Source organism: Triticum aestivum, chromosome 1D, assembly GCF_018294505.1.
Source record: "Triticum aestivum cultivar Chinese Spring chromosome 1D, IWGSC CS RefSeq v2.1, whole genome shotgun sequence".
NCBI classification, from domain to species: domain Eukaryota; kingdom Viridiplantae; phylum Streptophyta; class Magnoliopsida; order Poales; family Poaceae; genus Triticum; species Triticum aestivum.
Window position 1 is genome coordinate 109085572 of NC_057796.1, and position 22056 is coordinate 109107627.

The 22056-nt window shown below is 48.8% G+C and overlaps 1 long non-coding RNA gene across 1 annotated transcript; it reads right to left on the reverse strand.

The window, feature by feature from the left end:
* Window positions 1-252: 252 nt before the first annotated feature.
* On the reverse strand, window positions 253-20726 carry LOC123180617 (uncharacterized). Its single transcript, XR_006491162.1, has 6 exons — window positions 20513-20726; window positions 19127-19270; window positions 18601-18644; window positions 17622-18399; window positions 524-4350; window positions 253-439 (listed from the first exon to the last, which is right to left on the reverse strand). It is a non-coding gene; the product is annotated as an uncharacterized lncRNA (long non-coding RNA).
* Between the last annotated feature and the right edge of the window lie 1330 nt (window positions 20727-22056).

Sequence of the window (22056 nt, forward strand, 5' to 3'; positions counted from 1 at the left end):
GCTCCGGCAATGCGTGCGGCGAGGCGGGCGCTCGTTGTGTTGTGCGGCAGTGACGCTACCTCCGTGCTCATGCGTTGCGGCGGCACGAGGAACGAAGCAGGGCGTCGTTGTGCATTGACCAAATCCAATGACCATACTGCATGCAGATATCAAAATCGGACGGTCATTGACCCGACTGATTTCCCGAGAAATCAGTCGGTTGATCCCTAGCACGCGCCATATAATACACGGTCCAGGGATCGAATGCCGGACCTTGTAGTATTATCCAGCCGTAATAAACCGTCACGTTTTCTTCGAGACAATGATGAAAACTAGTGCTCCTCCTAGTACTTAAGTGATCACCTGTTCGTGGTAAGAAAGACACGACCACGAGGATGCCTTCTCCAAAACTCTGGCCTCATGTCGACGTGCGCCACCGCCCACTCGCAGCATCGTCCACCTGCAGCCACATCCGCTGTGTGTATAAGCCATAACAAAGAAACTGAGCATACCCCTACCCTAGTCTGTCAGGCAGGACTTCTACCTAATCAGTCAGCCGCCGTCGCTTCCCATCTCCGGCCAGCAATTACGCGCAGCATCAGGCAGCCTCCGGCTGGAGGCTTCAACTCCGCTGCTCGGCTTGCGTGTGCACGTCGCCACTTCCCCCGGCGGCACACACGGGTTGCCGAAGCCTGTGGCAATGCTTTTGCAGATATGAAATGTTTGAGGGAGCAGAAGAGATCGTGTGAAAATTATAGGATGAATGAATATTGTGTTGTATTGATCTGACCCTTATGTAGGGTATATATATAGGAATACAAGAGGGACGGAGACTTGGAGTACAAGACAAGTTACATGTGGTTTAAACTAATTCTATCTCTATCTCCTTATCTCTAACTTAAACCCAATTATATTTCTAACATTCCCCCTCAGTCGTAGCGGGAGTGAAGCGGATGAGTACGACTGGATTTGAAGTCTTGCGCTTTCGTCGTCTTCTCCACTGCGCCATCATCAACTGCGTCTCTGATGGGTTGGCACCTAGGGTGGTGACTGCGTCCCCTTCTGGTGCCTTCATGCCTTCTCCTCTATTCCCTCCCGCAGTCACAACGGAAGTGACGTGGACGCTAGTGACGACGCGGACGCTGTTGACTGGAGTTGTTGCCGATGAGTTGCTATAGACGTAGCCGTGTGGTCGATGTCGAGGTAGCCGGTCAGGGTGATGTAGCCGTGGTCGATGGTGTGGTCGTCGTGGATGATGAAGCTGCACAAAGCCGGAGGCGCAAAAAAAATGCGCTATGACGGGGCTGCAGACGTGGACGATACACCTTGCAGATGTCAGAGGGTGCCGTCGGCGATGAGTCCGCCGGTTTTGCCAAGACCGGAGGAAGCCCATCGAGCACACATCGGTTTTGCCAGAACCGTGTGGCCGTGTAGGGTCGTCACTGTAGTGACGCCGTGTCGATGCAGCCATGTTGTCGTGGATGACGCGGTCGATGCCGTCGTCGTGGTCGCGTCTTGCAGAAAAAATCTGTCAGAGGACGCTAATTGTCCATCCTGTGGACGAGGCAGTGGCGGTGTGTGGACGATGATGTTGGTGAAGACCATGTTGATGAAGACTTTGGCGATGAAGTGTCGGTGGTGCAGCGACATGCCGACAATGATGCGTCGCTTGGAGGTGTCCCTCGTGGCGACGGGGTGTTGATGTTGTGTCGTGCTGAAGAAGTCGATGAAGAATTGCATCTCGTTTCACACCAGCCTGGCGTGTGAACAGTGCATATTGAGGTCGCTTCTCGTAGGTGTGGTCGATGAAGTATGTTGGCTCGCGGACGGGCTAGTCGTACAGGTCGATGAAGTGGCACAGGGTCGATGCAGAGGTGTCGATCGGTGGTGTAGATGTCGATGCAATTGCAGCAAGCCGGCTCGGTGTAGATGTGTTCGGCTTGGTGTAGTTCGGCTTGTTGGCGCGCAGGAGGTCGATCGAGTCGGCCTGGTGGAGATCGCGTCCGTGCGCGTGCAGTGTAGTCGATGCAAATCGTAATTTGTGGGCTTGATGCAGATGGTTCAATCGCTCAATGCAGTTTGCCGTCGCGGTGCAGATCGTTGTTGGCGTAGTCCTCGGGCTGCTGGTTGCTTCGTGTCCCACGTCCTGGGAGGCTGCGCATGCACATGGCCAAGTGCATGAATCGCATGCGTGCGCATCTGTTGATGGAGCACTGCGCGTGTGTGCATCCACCTCCATGACAAGCTCGCCATAGCCGTCTCTGTAGGTGCCGAGACTGCGCCACCTTGAGTCGCGGCCGTATAAGCCGCGCATGCGGCCTGAAGTGATCTGGACGAGGATTTCTACATAACTTTCTCACCGAATTTGAAGGTTGAGGGATTTATTGATGGTGGCTACAGGAAATTAATCTACTGGAAATTCAAAATTTGTGTAATCTAACCTATGAATCGATCTAATCTATAGAACCGATCTCATCTTTGACGATCGGGTGCCCCGCCCCAGGGAGAGGAGATTAATCTTCCCGAGGGCGGCGAGCTGCGGAAGTGGTGGAAGGTCTTTAGATCAGCGTCGTTGGACAAACCGCTCTAATACCATGTGAAAATTGTAGGATGAATGAATATTGTGTTGTATTGATCTGACCCTTGTGTAGGGTATATATAGGAGTATAAAAGGGATAGAGACTTGAAGTACAAGACAAGTTACATGTGGTTTAAACTAATTCTATCTCTATCTCCTTATTTCTAACTTAAACCCAATTATATTTCTAACAGATCGAACACACGGATTGCATTGATCAAGGTTAGACTTATACAGGGGGAACAGAGGGCGTGAGCCCACGATGGTGATCGTGGTCAGGCCATGTTCGAGAGGTGGAGGTCGTGTGTGCTGACTACAAAACTGCACACACACGTACACTACTGCTACCCTACTGTATAGCTACATACAAAACTCATGTACAGAATACAAGGATTTAACGCCCCCGCAGTCGAAGCAAAGACTAGACCGAAAATCATGAAACACGTCGGCCGGCAGCCCTTTGGTCATCACGTCGCGAACTGTTGCCGCGTTGGGACGTGGAGAACCCGAAAATCACCGAGAGCCACGTGCTCGCAGACAAAGTGGATGCCCGGCTAGACATGCTTGGTGCCGTGGTGGTGAATGGCATTGCTGGATAGGTACACGACGGAGATGTTGTCGCAGTAGACCAGCGTTGCAGTGGTGACCGCACAGCGGAGCTCGCCGAAGAGTTGTCGAAGCACACTCGGCCACGGCGTTGGCCACACTACCGTACTCTGCCTCCGCGCTGGAGCTTATGATGTTGTATTCGGAATTGACAGAAGTTCAATCCAACGTCTTGTCGTTGGGGGCTGAAGACGATATCCTCCGAATACGACGGCAAAAAATTAGTCTGTGGGGCGTGCACACCAAATCACAAGACACCTTGCAAGAAATTTCTCATGAGCAGCTCAGCAAATGGATTACCAGGCAATGAAGTGTGGACTCTGGCTGTTCTCGATCCAGTCACACAACAACAATACTTAACTGAACCTGGGGTATCCCCTGATCTGCAACAGTTGTTAACTGAGTTTGCAGATGTTTTTGACATTAAACTCTTTGCCCACAAGGAGAGCACTAGATCATGCTATTGCTTTGGAACCGGATGCTAGGCCTGCCAATTCTAGACCTTACCGCTACTCTCCGTTGCAAAAAGACGAGATTGAGCGACAGGTAACGGAGATGCTGCAGTCATCATGAACAGTATGGGTCCTTTTGCAGCACCAGTTTTACTTGTCAAAAATAAGGATGACATGTGACGGTTTTGTGTGGATTACGCAGGTTAAACTCTGCCACAGTGAAGAACAAGTTTCCATTACCAGTGGTGGATGAGCTCTTAGACGAACTAGCTGGCAGAGAAAAATTCTCCAAGTTGGATTTACATGCTGGTTACCATCAGATACGTATGAGCCTGAAGACGAGGAGAAAACGCCGTTTAAAACTCATCATGGTCATTTTCACTTTTGAGTAATGCCATTTGGTCCCTTATCTGTGCAAGTTTGTCATCATCTTCCTCGACGACATCTTGGTTTACAGTGCCTTGTGGCCTGAACATTTACAGCACCCGCGTATAGTGTTGGAAACATTGCGTCAGACTCATTTCTTTGCCAAAATGTCAAAGTGCTCTTTTGGACAGACTCGGATTCAGTATTTGGAATATATTATCTCAGCTCAAGGTGTTGCAACTGATCAAGAAAACATTGGCAATGGAACAGTGGCCCTTAACAACTTCGGCTACTGAACTTGAAGGTTTCTTGGGCTAAACTGGTTACTACCATAAATCTGTTCATCATTATGTGTTGATCTTGAAGCCCCTGTCATAATTGCTAATTAAGAAAAGCTTTTCTTTAGCGAATACGCAAAGCTTGCGTATCATTTCATTGATAGAAGAAGTTAAGAGTGAATACAAGTGGTGATACAACACATGACACGAACTCAGGGCGTGAACATGGTGCCCGGAGCAGAGACATGGGATGCTCGGCCCAGAAAGAGAAACAACAACAACAACAACAACAACAACAACAACAACAACAAAGCCTTTAGTCCCAAACAAGTTGGGGTAGGCTAGAGGTGAAACCCATAAGATCTCGCAACCAACTCATGGCTCTGGCACATGGATAGCAAGCTTCCACGCACCCCTGTCCATAGCTAGCTCTTTGGGGATACTCCAATCCTTCAGGTCTCTCTTAACGGACTCCTCCCATGTCAAATTCGGTCTACCCCGCCCTCTCTTGACATTCTCCGCGCGCTTTAGCCGTCCGCTATGCACTGGAGCTTCTGGAGGCCTGCGCTGAATATGCCCAAACCATCTCAGACGATGTTGGACAAGCTTCTCTTCAATTGGTGTTACCCCAACTCTATCTCGTATATCATCATTCCGGACTCGATCCTTCCTCGTGTGGCCACACATCCATCTCAACATACGCATCTCCGCCACACCTAACTATTGAACATGTCGCCTTTTAGTCGGCCAACACTCAGCGCCATACAACATTGCGGGTCGAACCGCCGTCCTGTAGAACTTGCCTTTTAGCTTTTGTGGCACTCTCTTATCACAGAGAATGCCAGAAGCTTGGCGCCACTTCATCCATCCGGCTATGATTCGGTGGTTCACATCTTCATCAATACCCACATCCTCCTGCAACATTGACCCCAAATACCGAAAGGTGTCCTTCTGGGGTACCACCTGGCCATCAAGGCTAACCTCCTCCTCCTCACACCTAGTAGTACTGAAACCGCACATCATGTACTCGGTTTTAGTTCTACTAAGCCTAAACCCTTTCGATTCCAAGGTTTGTCTCCATAACTCTAACTTCCTATTTACCCCCGTCCGACTATCGTCAACTAGCACCACATCATCCACAAAGAGCATGCACCATGGGATGTCTCCTTGTATATCCCTTGTGACCTCATCCATCACCAATGCAAAAAGATAAGGGCGCAAAGCTGACCCCTGATGCAGTCCTATCTTAATCTGGAAGTCATCGGTGTCGGCATCACTTGTTCGAACACTTGTCACAACATTATCGTACATGCCCTTGATGAGGGTAATGTACTTTGCTGGGACTTTGTGTTTCTCCAAGGCCCACCACATGACATTCCGCGGTATCTTATCATAGGCCTTCTCCAAGTCAATGAACACCATATGCAAGTCCTTCTTTTGCTCCCTATATCTCTCCATAAGTTGTCGTACCAAGAAATGGCTTCCATGGTCGACCTCCCAGGCATGAAACCAAACTGATTTTTTGGTCACGCTTGTCATTCTTCTTAAGCGGTGCTCAATGACTCTCTCCCAAAGCTTCATTGTATGGCTCATCAGCTTAATTCCACGGTAATTAGTACAACTCTGAACATCCCCTTTGTTCTTGAAGATTGGTACTAATATACTCTGTCTCCATTCTTCTGGTATCTTGTTTGCCCAGAAAGAGAAAACACGGCGAAAACTCGACATCCTGAGAAGCAACCCAAACCAAACCAACATGACAACCAATCTCCAAAACCACTACCGAAGACACCGCGAGCAAACAAGACAGGGCCTTCACGAAGGAGAACAAGGCCGTCGCCGCCCGATCCAGATAGCCGGACCTAGGGTTTCCCCTGTTGCTCGAAGAGGGGCACAGATGTCGGCCATGGCAGCGCCTCCAAGAAGGGGACGGCACCCGCGGGTGTCGCGGCTGCCAGCATCGATAGGTCGAGCAAGGATTTCGCCTGGCCAGATCTGAGCAATCCCAAGATTTGAAGATGAAACCAAGTCGTCGGTTGGAGCCGCCACCGCAGGAAAGGGAGCTACGGCCGCCGCCAAAGGAGGCACCGGACGCCGCCGGACGTGAGAGCTAAGGGACATGAGTAAGGACGGGGCGAGGCTGGGCGGCTGGGCGGAAGTAGATGCGCGTAGGCGAAGTGGGGGTGGCCGAAGACCCGGATGAACCAGGATCTGGAGAGGAGCGCAGATCCAGGCCGTACGGACCGGTGCTGCAGGGGTGCCGACGAGCCAACGAGCCGGGATTGGGGTGTAGCTCCAAGAGCAAGCCGGAGCCGCACCGGGGTGGATGCCGGCTAACAGAGAACACCTGCAGGGGTTGGAGCGGAGCTGCCAAGAAGCCGGCAAGCCGGAGTAGCCGGAAGGGACGCAACGCACGCGGAATACCAGATCTGGAGCCGCACCGGCCAGCCATGGAGGGGGTGGGGACGCGTCCATGGCCGCCGGGCCGAAGCCGCATCTGCAGGGTGGAGGGGGCGCGCGAAGGGAGCTCGCGCCAGCCACGCACCCGGCCGGCGCGCTGCCTCCCGCAGCGCGCCGGGCAACCAGGGCCGCCAGAGAACCCATAGCTAGGGGGTTGGGGAGGGGCGGGGGACGCCGCAACGAGGGGAGGCACATCGGAGGAGAGCCAAGACCAGGTGCGGCCGGGCCGGCCAGCCTCCGGCGGTGGGGATGCGGGGTCAGACGGCGATGGGCGAGGACGCGGAGGATGGGGAGAGCTCGGAGAAGCAGCTCATCGGTTAAGGACAACCCCGCCGCCACCATCCCAGGGCTCGGCGCAGCTTCGCCAGCCAGTCCTCCGGCGGCGGCAACGCGGGAGCAGGCGGAGCGGAGGCCTTGGGCGCTGGCGGCTAGAGTTCCCCAGTGTCGCCCGATGCGGGCGACCCGGGGGTCGGGCTCAAATTAGCTTCTCAACTAAGAAAGGCTTTATATGGAATGATCAGGCCACTCAAGCATTCTTAGCTCTGAAAGACTGCCATGTTACATACCCCAGTCCTGGCACTTCCTAATTTATCCATGCCGTTTACAGTGGAGACTGAAGCTTGTGACACGGGTGTTGGTGCCGTGTTAATGCAACAAGGTCATCCAATAGCATATATGAGCAAAAGCTTTGGGACAGCAAACAGTAAACTGTCAATGTATGAAAAAGAGTTCTTGGCTGTGGATAAATGCCGTCAGTACTTGCAGCGGGTGCCTTTTCAAATCTTGACAGATCACAGAAGTCTTTGTAGCCTTGAGGATCAGCAACTCACCACTGACTTGCAATGAAAGGCTATTTCCAAATTAGTGGATTTGCAGTTTCACATAAAATACAAACGGGTGTGGACGATGGCGCGGCTGATACTTTGTCTCGTGTGGGGCATTTGCTTGCTGTACAAACCATTTCGACCTGCCAACCAGACTGGATTCAAGAGGTTCTTAACTCCTATGCCACTGACACTGTGGCCTCGAAGCTGTTATAGGAATTGCCAAGACCTGCGAATTGATGGCCCGGCGTGGCTGGTACTAGATCTCAGAAGGTAAGAAGGGAAGAGCTTGTACTCTCGGAAAAGAAGGTAAGAGCTTGATAGCCCACTTTGCGATCCGACCTGTGGCGCCCCAGTTGTTGATGATATCTGCAAGGGGAACTTAACTTGCCACAGTGATAGAACACTCCTGAAAATAGTGCCGGAGCTTCTGAGATTAAAAACGCGTAAGCGATCTCCTGGTAGTGAGGGTACCTCGTTTTGCACAGAGATAGCACCTCGGAAACATAGTAGAAAGGACGTTGTACCTTGTAGGCATGACCTTCCTCCTCCCGCTCTACCACAAGCACAACGCTAGCCACCTGATTGGTGGCCGAGATGTACAACAACATCGGATAGCCGACATGCAGTGTTGTGAGGATCGGGTTGGTCGCCAATAGTGTCTTTATTTCTTCCAAGACTTTGCTGGCCTCGGTCGTCCCCTCGAAATTGTCTGTTTTCTTCAGTAGGCGGTATAAGGGGAGTGCCTTTTCCCCGAGCCTAGAGATGAACCTGCTCAGAAAAGCGACGCATCCGGCTAGCCTTTGAATCTCCTTCAACTTGGATGGTATACCGAGCTTAGCCAGCACCTTGATCTTGTCGGGATTTGGTTCAATCCCACACTGGGATACGATGAATCCTAGAAGCTTACTAGACAGTACGCCGAAAACGCACTTGTCTAGATTGAGCTTAATGTTAAAGACACGCAGATTTTCAAAGGTCTCGCGTAGATCGTCTATGAGGGTGTCGGCTTCTTGGTCTCGACGACCACGTCACTGACGTACGCTTTGGCGGTGGTTATGATCTCCAGCTGCAGGCACTTCTGCATCATCCGCTGGTACATACGGCCCGTACGACGTGATAAATGAGGTGGACTCCTGGTCGGACACCTTCATTTTAATCTGGTAGTACCCTGAGTACGCATCCAAGAAGTAGAGGAGGTCGTGCCTGGCCGTGGCATCAACGATCTGGTCGATGTGCGGCAGGGGGAAGGGATCCTTCGTGCTTTGTTGACTTCCTTGAAGTCGATACAGAGACATCAGGTCTCATTCTTCTTCAATACCATGACAATGTTGGATAACCAGTCAGGGTGCTTCACTTCTCAGATGAAGCCAGCCTCCAGGAGTTTGGCCAGCTCCTTGCCCATAGCCTTTCGATTGGGCTTAGAGAACCTGCACAGGGCCTGCTTGACATGCTTGGCGCCAGGTAAGATGTTCAAGCTGTGCTCCGCAATCTCCGTTAGGATGCCTTGGCATATCAGATGGATGCCAAGCAAATACATCCTAGTTCTCACGGAGGAAATCGTGGAGCGTGCTTTCCTATTTGCTATCTAGGCCGGTCCCCATCGAAGCCGTCTTGGTCGCATCGTCAGGGTGCACCTGGAACTTTTGGATGTCCTGACCGGACTGGAACGACGTAGACTTGGTACATTTGGTGATTTTAATGTCGTCCTTATCGACCTTGGACCACAAGTCGGCAAGCTCCTCGGTTGCCAAGGCTTCAGCGACAGCCTCGGCTGCCAGGGCTAATGTGGTCTGCTCGGTCTTCAGAGACCGCTCGACGTTCCCGGAGATGGTGATGACACCGTTCAGGCCCGGGATCTTCAACTTCAAGTAGGCATAGTGCGGTACTATGCTAAATCTAGCAAAACGCCGTCCGACCTAGGAGGGCATGGTAGCTGTTTTTGAAAGGTACTATGTCGAAGCTTAAGCTTCAAATAATAGTTGTCTGGGGTACCTGACACCACGTCTAGCGTCACCCTTCCAATGCAAGAGGCCTCCATGCCCAGGATAATACCCTTGACCTGCTTTTGATCGTCTCGATTCATGATTCGTCAAACTGCATCTTCATTGTGTCAGCGTATATAAGGTTTAAGTTGTTGTCGTCGTCCATCATGACCTTAGTGAGGTGGAAACTATCAACAATTGGGTCCAGGACGAGTGCGGTTGTTTCGCTGTGGAGAGCACATTTGCGGTCACGTCGATCGAAGATGATAGGAATTCCCAACCAGGAACTGTATTTCGGCTCGGCGGGCGGCGGGCTCTGCGGCATATACCTCGCAGAGAACACATTTGCGGTCCTTGTTCGAACTGTAACATGGAGAGATTAAGTTCACATTCTTTATTTGGAGCGGAAACTGCTTCTGACCGTTGTTGCCCTTACCGGGCTGCGGTTCTCCTTCGTCATCATTGCGACGATTTGGCTTGTCAGTGTCGGCCTTCCCGAACTGCATGGCCTTCTTGAGGACCCAACAGTTCTTGTTTGTGTGGTTTGCCGGAGGGTCACCGTCGTTCTTCGGACCATGGATGTCGCAAGGTGTAAATGCATCTAGTGCCGCTTAGTCATTTTGGTGTATTGAAGACTTATAGGTTAAGGGACTAATAAGTTTGTGAGTGTACACAGGTCTATAAATCTATGAGGAGTTTGATATTTACAATGAAAGTCGACCCCTAAAAATGAATGTCTTCAGTTGAAGACTTTGGTTTTATTGAAGACTTTGAAAGTGAGGAAATTGATGTGACCTTGAAGACTTGATATTCATGCGAGGATTATGAAGCGTGAAGACTTCTGTTTTTGTAGTTTCATTTTCTCTTTCTTGAGTCATAGGAAACACCGTACTGTTAAAAGAGGTCGAGGTAAAACTAAGGAAAAGTTTCCAAGTGATGCTCATCTCAAAATCCTACACCTACTCAATCCTTTCGAGTCAAGCCATTGGAAATCTCATACAGTTCAGTCAATTTCTTCAGTGACAGAGAAGAAGTTCTTCTGGTCTCTGAGGAATTTGTTCTGACTAAGGAGTTAGGAATTCGCCAGTGCGGATTGCCTACTAGTGAGGAACATGATAGCCCTGAGGAATTCGATACTCAAATATCCGACCGTTGTTGTGCTTTGCGCCAGCTGTCCCAAAATATCTACCCACCTAACGGTCATATCATTGAAGGGCATTTATGTCTTATCATGTCAGGCTGCTCCCTAGGCTATAAATAGCCGCCCCCTACAACCACTAGTTTTGTTGGCTACTCCGAGAGAAACTAACACTTGTCATTGAGAGCATCCCATCCTCCGAGGACTTTGAGCGAAAATCATCAGTGAGGAAAACCCAAACCCAAACACCTACAAACCCAAAGTGATTGAGCATCACTGAAGAGATTGTTCCTGTGTGGAACCGACGCTTGTTACCTTTGAGGACTGTGCATCCTCCAGACGGTTAGGCGTCATGGTCTAGAGCATCCAGAGGAAATTGTGGATCGCCGAGTGACCGAGTCTGTGAAGGTTTGGAAGTCACCTGAAGACTTACCACGAGTGATTGGGCGAGGTCTGTGTGATCTTAGCTCAAGGAGAATACGGTGAGGACTGTGTCCGGGACTGTGTGTCCTCAGGTTTAAATACCTAGCCGCTCCAACCAGACGTACGACTGTCACAGTAGTTGGAACTGGTCTACCAAATCATCGTCTTCACCAAGTTACCGGTTCTATTTCCCAACCCTTTCATTTCCTCATTCATGTGTTGATGAACTTGTCTGTTACTGTTTGAGGACTTTGACTGAAGACTTTCTCAATTTCCTCAATCCTAATTCTTCAGTCACTTTGTCTTCAGCCTGCTTATCATGTTTACACGCTACTTGTACTCAGTGCTTGTTTCATTTCATCATGACGACTGTGCTACTGTTCTGTTATGCATGCATCTGAGTACCTATTCCGCTGCTAAGTAGTTCGTTGCTTAGGAATTTCCTCACCTAGAAATTTCTCAGTGACGAATTTGTAAAAATCGCCTATTCACCCCTCCCCCCCTCTAGTCGATATAACGCACTTTCACAAGGCCTATCCATGATCTTGTCGAAGGTCGAATTGCCACCACCACCCTTCTTGTTCCACTTCTTCTGACTGTTGTTTCCGCCCTGGGGAGCGAAGGCGGCGTTGACCTCGTCGTCATCGTCGTCCTCATGCATGTGCTTATTCTTGATTGCACCTTGACTTTCAGGACTGGTCGTTTATATTGGACGAGCCCGGATCGCCATCAGGTGCCCACTGCTTCGCAAGCCACGCGTCTTCCCCCAACGATATTCATGTCGAGCATGTCCATCAAGGCCGACATCGACTTAGGCTTGTAGTGTCCAAAGTGCCTTGATAGGAATTTGGTGTGGATCTTTTCCAATAGTGTTTTCCCTTTGATTTCTCCACGTTTCCCCTCGTTTCTTCGTGTTCCTCCCTGAACCCCCTCCAATTAGTGAAGATCGAGCCACCATAGGGTTTGCCCAACATCAGAGTGTTCAACCACGCCCTGGTCGATCCCTCGAGCATGAGAGGTAGGTGCTTTACAGCGTGCCAGTCATCACCGTCTGCAACCTTGACCACAAATAGGTAATCTGTGACAGATCTCGGGGTCCTGGTTGTATGAGCAACAATCTCATCCGAGAAGCAAGTCAGATACATGGCAAATGGAACCACGGTTGCCGAACAGATGGCGTCGATAGTGTGACGCGCATCGTTCAGACCCATCGCCAGGTCAGACCTTGTGTAGGCTGGCCGCGTGACGGGCCCCTGAGCGGATCTAGCCTGGTAGATAGTACGGGGAGCCGCAACAGTAGCCGGCGGTTGATGCCAGACTTGATTGAGAGACCCCGTTTTACCGGTACGCCGGGTAGCCGAGCTACCCACGTTACCGAACATTCCAAGGTGGCTTTTCAACTTGGTGTAAACATCCTATTGACACCCTGCCGTATCCAGGTACTACATGGCTTCCTGGAACCACTTCTTGTCTAGATGGTTGACCGGGAAATTGAACTCGGCCAACCACTAGGCAGCTGCGAGCATGTTCTTTGCCGGGGTGCGGTACGAGGATGAGTTGTGTGTTGCAGTGTTCCTCATGTCGTCCTTCATCCGCTTGCCCTTCATAGCCAGTGCAACCTTAATTGCCGTCGGGGTGGTTTTCTTTGCCACTGTGCAGGTCCTATTCGCCATTGGGGTGGTCTTGAGTGAGGCCCGGATTGCCTCTATTTCCTACTCAACAGCCTGGACTCACTCCCATGTGTTGTCCAGCTCTTCCGACCTTGACTCCACGCGACGCTTCTCCCTCGAAGCATTGCCCACAATGTTCAAGACGCACAGGCGAGCATGGTCGCGCCTCGGGCTACCAAAAGCTCTGCCCAGGGGCTGGGTATCCCTGTCACTAAGCTCCCTGCCCTCTCCAGCCACCGGTTCCTCGGCTGCCGGGATGTTAGCATTCTGCCTCTAATCCGCACCGGGCGTAAGGGCAGCAGGGCTCGCGGTCGGCTCTTTGCAGACTCGCCGATCTCCTCCACCAGGTCTTCCATCTCTTATCGCGCCAGCAAGCACCTCGGTGAGATCCTCGATGTTTGCGATCTGTTGGGTGGTGGGTGGGTTAAAAATTCTACCTCTTCCTACTGCTCTTGGGCCCAGCATGACGCCAAACCCTGGAGAATGAACTCGCGGGAATCTGCAGCGTACTCTAGATTGCGGACGATTCGGCCCGGAGGAAAGTTCTCGATCTAGCCGAGGTGGCATGTCGAGTCGGCAACAAAGGTGGCGGGGTCGAAGACGAACATCTGTCTAGCAGATATCTACGCGTCGGACTCGATCGGAGCTCCCATCAAGCATCCGCGTTCACCTAGCGGGACCTGCATGGGCCACCACTGTCGAAGACGATTTCGGTAGATCCCTCGGTAGGGTATCCTGAAGAGGTGACTAAGCCAGATGGTAAGAGGAGGCGAGTCTTTACCGAGGTTCGGGCCCTCTCGATGGAGGTAAAACCCTACTGCTCTGTGTTAATTGCGATAGGGGTCTACAAAGTACAGGGTATAGAACCGAGAAACTGTATGTTGTAATGTATCTATCAACTAGCCCGGACCCTGGCTTATATAACCATACCGGGGGCCCTAGGGTCACAAATCCTAGTCGGCTACGTCAGTGGAGGTAGAGTCATCCACGGCTCTGGTATCTTCGTCTTGTACTGCAAGTCTTCTAGAGTCTTCATATAACGTGTCATGGGCAGCCCAATGCGGCCCATGACGGAACCGACCTAGGGGTCCTCGGCCCAGCCCACCAGGCCGGGAACCGATGTGCTGAGGGACCCCTCGGTCGGGACACCATCACCGTCTGTAGAAGTCGGTGGCGAAGACGAGGTCACAGACACACAAGCACCAAGCGCCAATGGAAGGCGCATGTGCGAGACGTAGTCAGCAGCACAATGTGCACCAATAATACTGGTGAAAGTCGTGAGAAGAGTCGATTTATAACGACCATCACCATCTGCGGAGGTCACAAGACGAGTCGTTGTAGAGCGACCACCAGAACCTACGGAAGGCACCAAAGAGGGCGACGTTACAAGTGAACAAGCACCAAGCACCGAAGGAAGGCGCGTGTGCAAGATGAAATCGATGTAGGGAACACCGTCAAAAGTCAACGGGCATCGAGAAAGAGGTGTGCCCAAGGACGAAGACATTGTTTTTTTAAGGAAATGCAAAGTTGCTGAAAAGAGCACTCGGCGAAACAAGGCGCTGACCCATAACCAACAAGGCAAGTACCAGAAGTAGGGGAAGCAACAGATGCAAGTCGGGAGAGCCATGCGTGAGGCAATGGGCAAACATCAAGGGACATAGTCCTGGACCTTCGCAAGCAGGTGTAGCAGCTAGTGGCTCTCAGCGCAGTTAGACTGGAGAGCAACGATGGCGACACGTACTGAGATGGCGGGCGGGCGGGATGGCGGCTGGCCGGAGCAGGGCAGCCCTAGATCGCGTGGGTGGAGGCAGCCCTGTGGGTGGGCGGCATGACCTAGTCTAGAGGGTAGTGGCACTAGGCGAAAGGGAAGGCGGGGGCTTGGGCGACGGTGGCCTGGCCAAGCGTGGATTGGGAACACACAAGGCTTGGGCGATGCAAGCGAGCTTCATATAGGATGGGAATCCTCCTGCCCTGGGTCATAGCCTAAGGGGTTGGCGAACAGAAAGGTGGAGAGTTGGACGCTGAGGGTGTTGGAAATTTATATGTGGATTGCCCAGCCCTTTCCATCTGTTCAAACGTCTGGTTGCGTTGGCTAGTGCATGAAGCTTAACATGGTATCGGAGTCCAAGGTCTTGAGTTCAAGTCCCGCCTTTCGTAATTTATCCAAAAATTACTGTCGCCCCCCTCCATGTCCACGTATAGGCCTCTTGAGCCATACCTCGAGTTTATTCATGCGTTGACTTCCATCGTCACACGTGAGAGGGGGTGTTGAAGTGTGTATATGTGGGTTGCCTAGCCCTTTCCATCAGTTTGGACTATTGGTTGCATTGGCTGGTGCATGAAGCTTAACATGGTATCAGGGCCTAAGGCCTTGAGTTCAAGTCCTGGCTTCCACAATTTATCCAAAATTTGTTGTTGCCCCCTTTTGTATCCATGTATAGGCCAAGGGGGTGTTGAAGTGTATATGAGGATTGCCTAGCCCTTTCCATTAGTCCGAACTTTTGGTTGCGTTGGCTAGCGCATGAAGCTTAATATAGGGGAAGTACTAGATTGATTTGATCGGTGATCTATATGAGCACGAGTTGCGACGTGTGAGGAGGAAAAAAACCTAGGCTCTAATAAGTGTTAGGGAAATAGCAACTTGTATTCCCATTGGGCCACAGGCTAGTATATATACACGTACAAGCGAGGGAGATATGCAAAAAGACCCTTATACAATGAGGAAAATATAAAAGATATACACGGCTATAATATAACTCGAACGATGTGTACAACAATTTAGTATGCAAAAGTGCACCTAACAGGGTCAATTGATCTTAACTAAAAGTTGAGGAAAACATGTCCCACAAAATAACATTATTCAACAATCAGGCCCACAAAAGAAATGCAATATCACACAAGTAAATGGCATAAAATGGCAACTGAGGAGTTCTGATTATCCCTAAAGCGAGAACACATGTAACTGTCTGGGTAACCGGATGAGAATTCAGAAATGCTAGAAATACATCTGGCACCAAGTTATGACTAGAAACTATCATGGTCACTGGTATAAATCTTGCAAAAAATATTTTGGTGACAGAACATGGAAGGATGGAGTAGACCAACTCCTGGTGAAGGATGAGGAGAATAAGCATAGATGGATTGCGGGAGTACTTCGACAAGTTGTTCAATGGGGAGAATGAGAGTTCTACCACTGAACTGGATGACTCCTTTGATACCACCAGCAGGCGTTTTGTGCGGCGAATCCAGGAGTCTGAGGTCAAGGAGGCTTTAGAAAGGATGAAAGGAGGCAAGGTGATGGGCCCTGATTGTATCCCCATTGAGGTGTGGAAAGGCCTTGGGGACATAGCGGTAGTATGGCTAACCAAGCTTTGCAATCTCATTTTTTTCGGGCAAACAAGATGCCAGAAGAATGGAGTCAGAGTATATTAGTACCAATCTTCAAGAACAAGGGGGGTGTTCAGAGTTGTACTGATTACCGTGGAATTAAGCTGATGAGCCATACAATGAAGCTATGGGAGAGTCATTGAGCACCGCTCAAGAAGAATGACAAGTGTGGCCAAAAATCAGTTCGGTTTCATGCCTGGGAGGTCGGCCATGGAAGCCATTTTCCTGGTACGACAACTTATGGAGAGATACAGCATATATGGAGCAAAATTAGGACATGCATATGGTGTTCATTGACTTAGAAAAGGCCTATGATAAGATACCGCGGAATGTCATGTGGTGGGCCTTGGAGAAACACAAAGTCCCAGCAAAGTACATTACCCTCATCAAGGAAATATACGATAATGTTGTGACAAGTGTTCGAACAAGTGATGTCAACATTGATGACTTCCCGATTAAGATAGGACTGCATCAGGGGTCAGCTTTGAGCCCTGATCCCTTTGCTTTGGTGATGGATGAGGTCACAAGGAATATACAAGGAGATATCCCATGGTGTATGCTCTTTGCGGATGATGTGGTGCTAGTTGACGATAGTCGAACGGGGGTCCATAAGAAGTTAGAGTTATGGAGACAAACCTTGGAATCGAAAGGTTTTAGGCTTAGTAGAACTAAAACCAAGTACATGAGGTTCGGTTTCAGTACTACTAGGCACGAGGAGGAGGAGGTTAGCCTTGATGGGCAGGTGGTGCCTCAGAAGGACACCTTTCCATATTTGGGGTCAATGTTGCAGACAGATGGGGATATTGATGAAGATGTGAACCATCGAATCAAAGCCGGATGGATGAAGTGGCGCCAAGCTTGCAGACAGATGGGGATATTGACAAGAGAGTGCCACAAAAGCTAAAAGGCAAGTTCTATAGGACGGCTGTTCGACCCACAATGTTGTATGGCGCTAAGTGTTGGCCGACTAAAAGGCGACATGTTCAACAGTTAGGTGTGGCGGAGATGTGCATGTTGAGATGGATGTGTGGCCACACGAGGAAGGATCGAGTCCGGAATGATGATATACGAGATAGAGTTGGAGTAGCACCAATTGAAGAGAAGCTTGTCCAACATCGTCTAAGATGTTTGGGCATATTCAGCGCAGGCCTCCAAAAGCTCCAGTGCATAGCGGACAAAGCGTGTGGATAATGTCAAGAGAGGTCGAGGTAGACCGAATTTGACATGGGAGGAGTCCGTAAAGAGATATCTGAAGGATTGGAGTATCACCAAAGAACTAGCCATGGACAGGGATGCGTGGAAGCTTGCTATCCATGTGCCAGAACCATGAGTTGGTCGCGAGATTTCACCTCTAGCCTACCCCAACTTGTCTGGGACTAAAGCTTTGTTGTTGTTGTGCAGAAGATGGAAATATTTCACTGAGAATGAGCAGGAACGTTAATAATGATTTCCTTTTGTATGTTTGACAACATTACCTTATCTCGGTAAATGCTGGATCCTTTTCGGAACATAGTTGGTTCATCATAATAGATGATCTGGAACTGCTGCAAAAGCAACACGTTCTTGTCCTTCGCAAATATTCCCTAGAACAAGATGGTTCACACACAAGATAAGGTAATTAGGCCTCCTTTTCAGTTTTTCCAGAATTCACTAGCATCCAGAACCATCTAGTATTATAATGATTATTTCTACGACCTGAAAGCACACCCAAAATTAAATATGTTTAAACCGTACCCAATAAACTAAAGAAACTAACTAACTAACTGAGCAACCAGAAATAAAAATCTTATTGAATGGCGCATACATACACCATATTTATGTTTATTCAATGTTGCTGGAGTTTCTACAATTTTTGGCGAATACTCCCTCCATCCGGAAATACTTGTCGGAGAAATGGATGTATCTAGACATACATCCCTTTTTATCCATTTCTCTGACAAGTATTTCCAGACGGAGGGAGTAACATACATGCCATGATATTATTGCACAATACAATAATCTTGTTATTTATACTAGGAAAATGTTGACTGTAGTTCGAGATGCTTACAGTCCACTTGCCTCCAGGCCAAATAATAAAAAATGGTCTTCATACTCCCCCCGTCCCGAATTACTTGTCTTAGATTTGTCTTGATATGATAGTGTTAGATACATCCGTATCTAGATAAATCTAAGACAGGTAATTTGGGGCGGAGGTTATATTTAGATAGCACACAGCTCGCCCATCAGAATAGGGAGGCTCCCTCAACTCTTTATCTGGAAAGAAATATTTCCACTTCATCACATACACAGATGTGAAGTAAAAAAAACACAAAGAGAGAATTTTGCTGTAAGTATTGGTAGAGAAGTCAATGACATCATGAGATATTATAATTGAATAGTTCAAATAGTTTTGGATATGGAAATTATATCCTAAATAATCAGTGAAGTGAAGAGCAAACAAATCAAATAAGGTACCTTTCTCGTCTTTGAAGAATTTTGTTTCCTCTCTGAAAACAAAACTGCAAAGCAAACAGAAATATAACTATATAAGAGACTTGAGATTATTATCCAAGGATGGAGCCCGTGCAATCCAGAAGTGTCTCCATTCACAACAGTATTTGCATACAGTTTGTTTACGTAAAATCTGCATACTTTTTATAATTAACTTTCATGAGAAAATGCTATACAGGCTATACCTGTACTCATCGCTAACACCATAAGCAAATACTATGTCAGCAATTTCTTGAGCATAGAAGTGGCACAGTCGTTCATCAATCTTAAAGCACTCTCATCATTTGGTTTCTCAAAGGCATGCATCTTTGAGAATCTAACAAACCAAGGACTGAAAATAGTGTACACTAGACAGAACAACAAAGATAAACTATTTATGATTTGAAGCAACAGTAATTCTCAAATTTGCATATAGTAGCCTTCTTTGCATACTTCCCACATGGTAATACTTAGAAAAATAAGCAAAAGGCTTGGTACATGAACACTGTACCGGTGGAATGGCAGCCATCGATGTGGATGACCATCCAGTTGGAGGCTGGGAGGCGGCGGTCGAACTCGAACTCGCTCTTTGCATACTCATACTCGCTATTGGCCATCAACAGACACCACAAAACACCTATTCTTGGAGCTATACCTGCATGAAATTGTAGCAAAGAGGTAGTTTAGATTTTAGAACTTGGGTGAAATTTGCATTGCATGTTTGCCACTACCATTTAAGAGTTTACACATTTATCGCTGTAAAAAAGCTAATTTCTCTGGTGAATTTTTAAATATTTTCATTTCCATTATAACAAGAGGCGACATGTTTGACCATGACCAAATAACCACATTTCGCTTGTCCTGGAGATTTAACAGAAAATAATATATTTATTTTTCTCTGCTGAGGTGAACTTCACCGAACACCTGTTGCTCGAGAACGATTTCCGCTGTAGAACATCAGGTAAGAATGAGACACCAAAGTCGGGAATTGCACGCTCAAAAGTCACCAGTGCCGATACCAGAAAACGAAGACAAACTGGGGCCATGCTGGCATTTGATTTGAGAGAGTTTAGTATGAATGTGATGAACTTTAAATCTCTTGCTAGCTGCTGGTTTAGTAAAAGAAGATTTAAAGCATTCAATGTTGTGAAAGCAGCAGTGCTGTGGGGATTGTGGCATTGTCTCGATGACATGGTTTTTAACCACCAACCTTGGTTGAACATGAACCTTGGTGGAAAGTTCCCTTCAAAGAGGTCAAAGAGGAGGAATTGGATAGCCTTGGGGCTATGGTGCTGAGAAATCAGAGAGCATCGTGGGGTTGAGAGCTGTAGAAGAGATCCTAGGGGATCCTTGGGGACCACCGGACCAGTGGCACCCAAAGTACAGTCCGGATGTAACTTCAGACTGAAGATAATATAAGTCCTCCAAGCTGCCCAAACTACACACAAATTTTCTATGCAACCTTGTGGCTGTGGGCATAGCGAAACAGGCGAATGCCACTGGGCAGGAGGAGGGGTGAGCGGACGGCGGCTACGTTTTCGATGAGAAGTTGTGTGCAATCTGCCTATGTGCATGAATCTTTGTTTCTGAGCCTATATTACTTTGAATGTTTGTAGACCATGTGGTTCCGTTTCAATACAAAATGGAGCTGGCCAGGTACCTCCCTGATTTGTCTAATTTTCTTATTCGTCAGAGAGACTAAGACCATACAGCCATACAGGAAAGCAGAATTGACACTAACTAACTAGTAATCAACAATAGGACTCTACAATTTGCAATCTCAGGGTTCTGATTGAAGTGGCGTATAGATGCAGAATATTAATTTGTTTTCGTCTAGCAACAGCACTGCATAACTGGTGCCTGCCGAACTGTAGACAGATTTAGGTCTTTTACTAACCTGCGACCTAGCCGGAGCAATGGAGGCCGGCGGCCGGTCAAGAGCGCTCAGAACTTGTATGCAGTGCCGGTGCTGGCGCCGGCGCCTAGCTGTGAGCGCGTTATCCTGTCGGCGCCGTCCGCCGGCGATGGGGGATGGGGGCACTCGAGCTGCTGGGGAGTGGGGAGCCAGGCGAAGTGACGTGGCGGCGATGGGAATACTTTGTTTATGCCACTTTAGCGTTTGATCACTTTGCTTTCTTTTTCTTTTTGCGAAAATTCTTGTATTACTCAAAACTCAGAATTACAATCACGACGTACAATATAAAGGACTTCTCCGGTCTTGACCCAAGCCATACTGCAGTACGAACTTGAACCCTATCAAAGTTGGCCATAAAATGACTAGCTAGATTTTGACTACATTGAATATGAGTAATACAAGAACCACGTTCCTTTAGATTATCCTTAATCTCTTTGACTAAGAAAGCAATTTTAGACCTATTCGTAACAGCACTCTGCACCATCGTTACGACTTCCAGACAATCAGATTCAACTTGGATAGGTAGATTGCTTCGTTGGGAGGCCAACATTAGGCCTTCCTTTATTGCCAAAATCTCCATCTCTAGAACATCATCACAGAAGAATAGATGCCGACATGAGCTGAAAATAATGCTCCCATCATGAGCTCTGAGAATCATACCTGCTCCGGCAATTCCATTTAGGACCGACCCATCGGTGTTAAGTTTAACATGCCCAGCCGGTGGGGGAGACCATGGGTTACCAAAAGGGGTGTTGTTATTGCATGTATCAACCATGAGTGGGTAACAAGTTGAGACGGGAGTCTTTCCTATATGCATGTTCACATTTGGGTCAATGGCAATGGATTGAAGAGATTCAAGATAGCTAGCTAAGAATCTGCACGAGACTTCCACGGGTGGTGCTGGTTTTGCATGGATTATTTCGTTGCGGACATACCAGATGCGCCATAGCAACATCATTAGCCTGACCCTCATAGACTCCTCGAGACTGGCAGCCAGCTGAATGAACCATTCCTCACCGGAAGGAAGGATCGAAGAAATCTCAGGGAGGTCCCAAACTGCTGCCATAGCATGCCAAAGTCGCCGAGCATTAATACAAGAACAGAATGAATGGAATGTGTCCTCATCAGCGCAGCCACAAACGGGACAAGTTGCAACCACTTCCAAGTTTCTTTCCTATTTGTTGCACATGTGGGTAAACAATTAGTGGCCAAATGCCAAGCAAAGTTCAGAACTTTAGGCGGGGCAGGGGTAGACCAGACCGCATTCCACCCATCGCGTGAACCATTAGACCGAGAGCTAGTCGAAGCAATCAGCGTGTTCTGCTGTTCATCTGCAGCAGGCCGGTATGCACTTTTTACAGTAAACAAGCCTGACTTTTCCGGAGCCCAAGCAATGAAATCTTCTCCCAGCCTAGGTGACAGACGGATTTTTGTTATCTCGCAGATATCAATTGGGAGAAAGAATTGGTGCAGTTTCGTGAGATCCCATGCACCATTATGATCCAAAAGTTCAAAAACCCACTTGA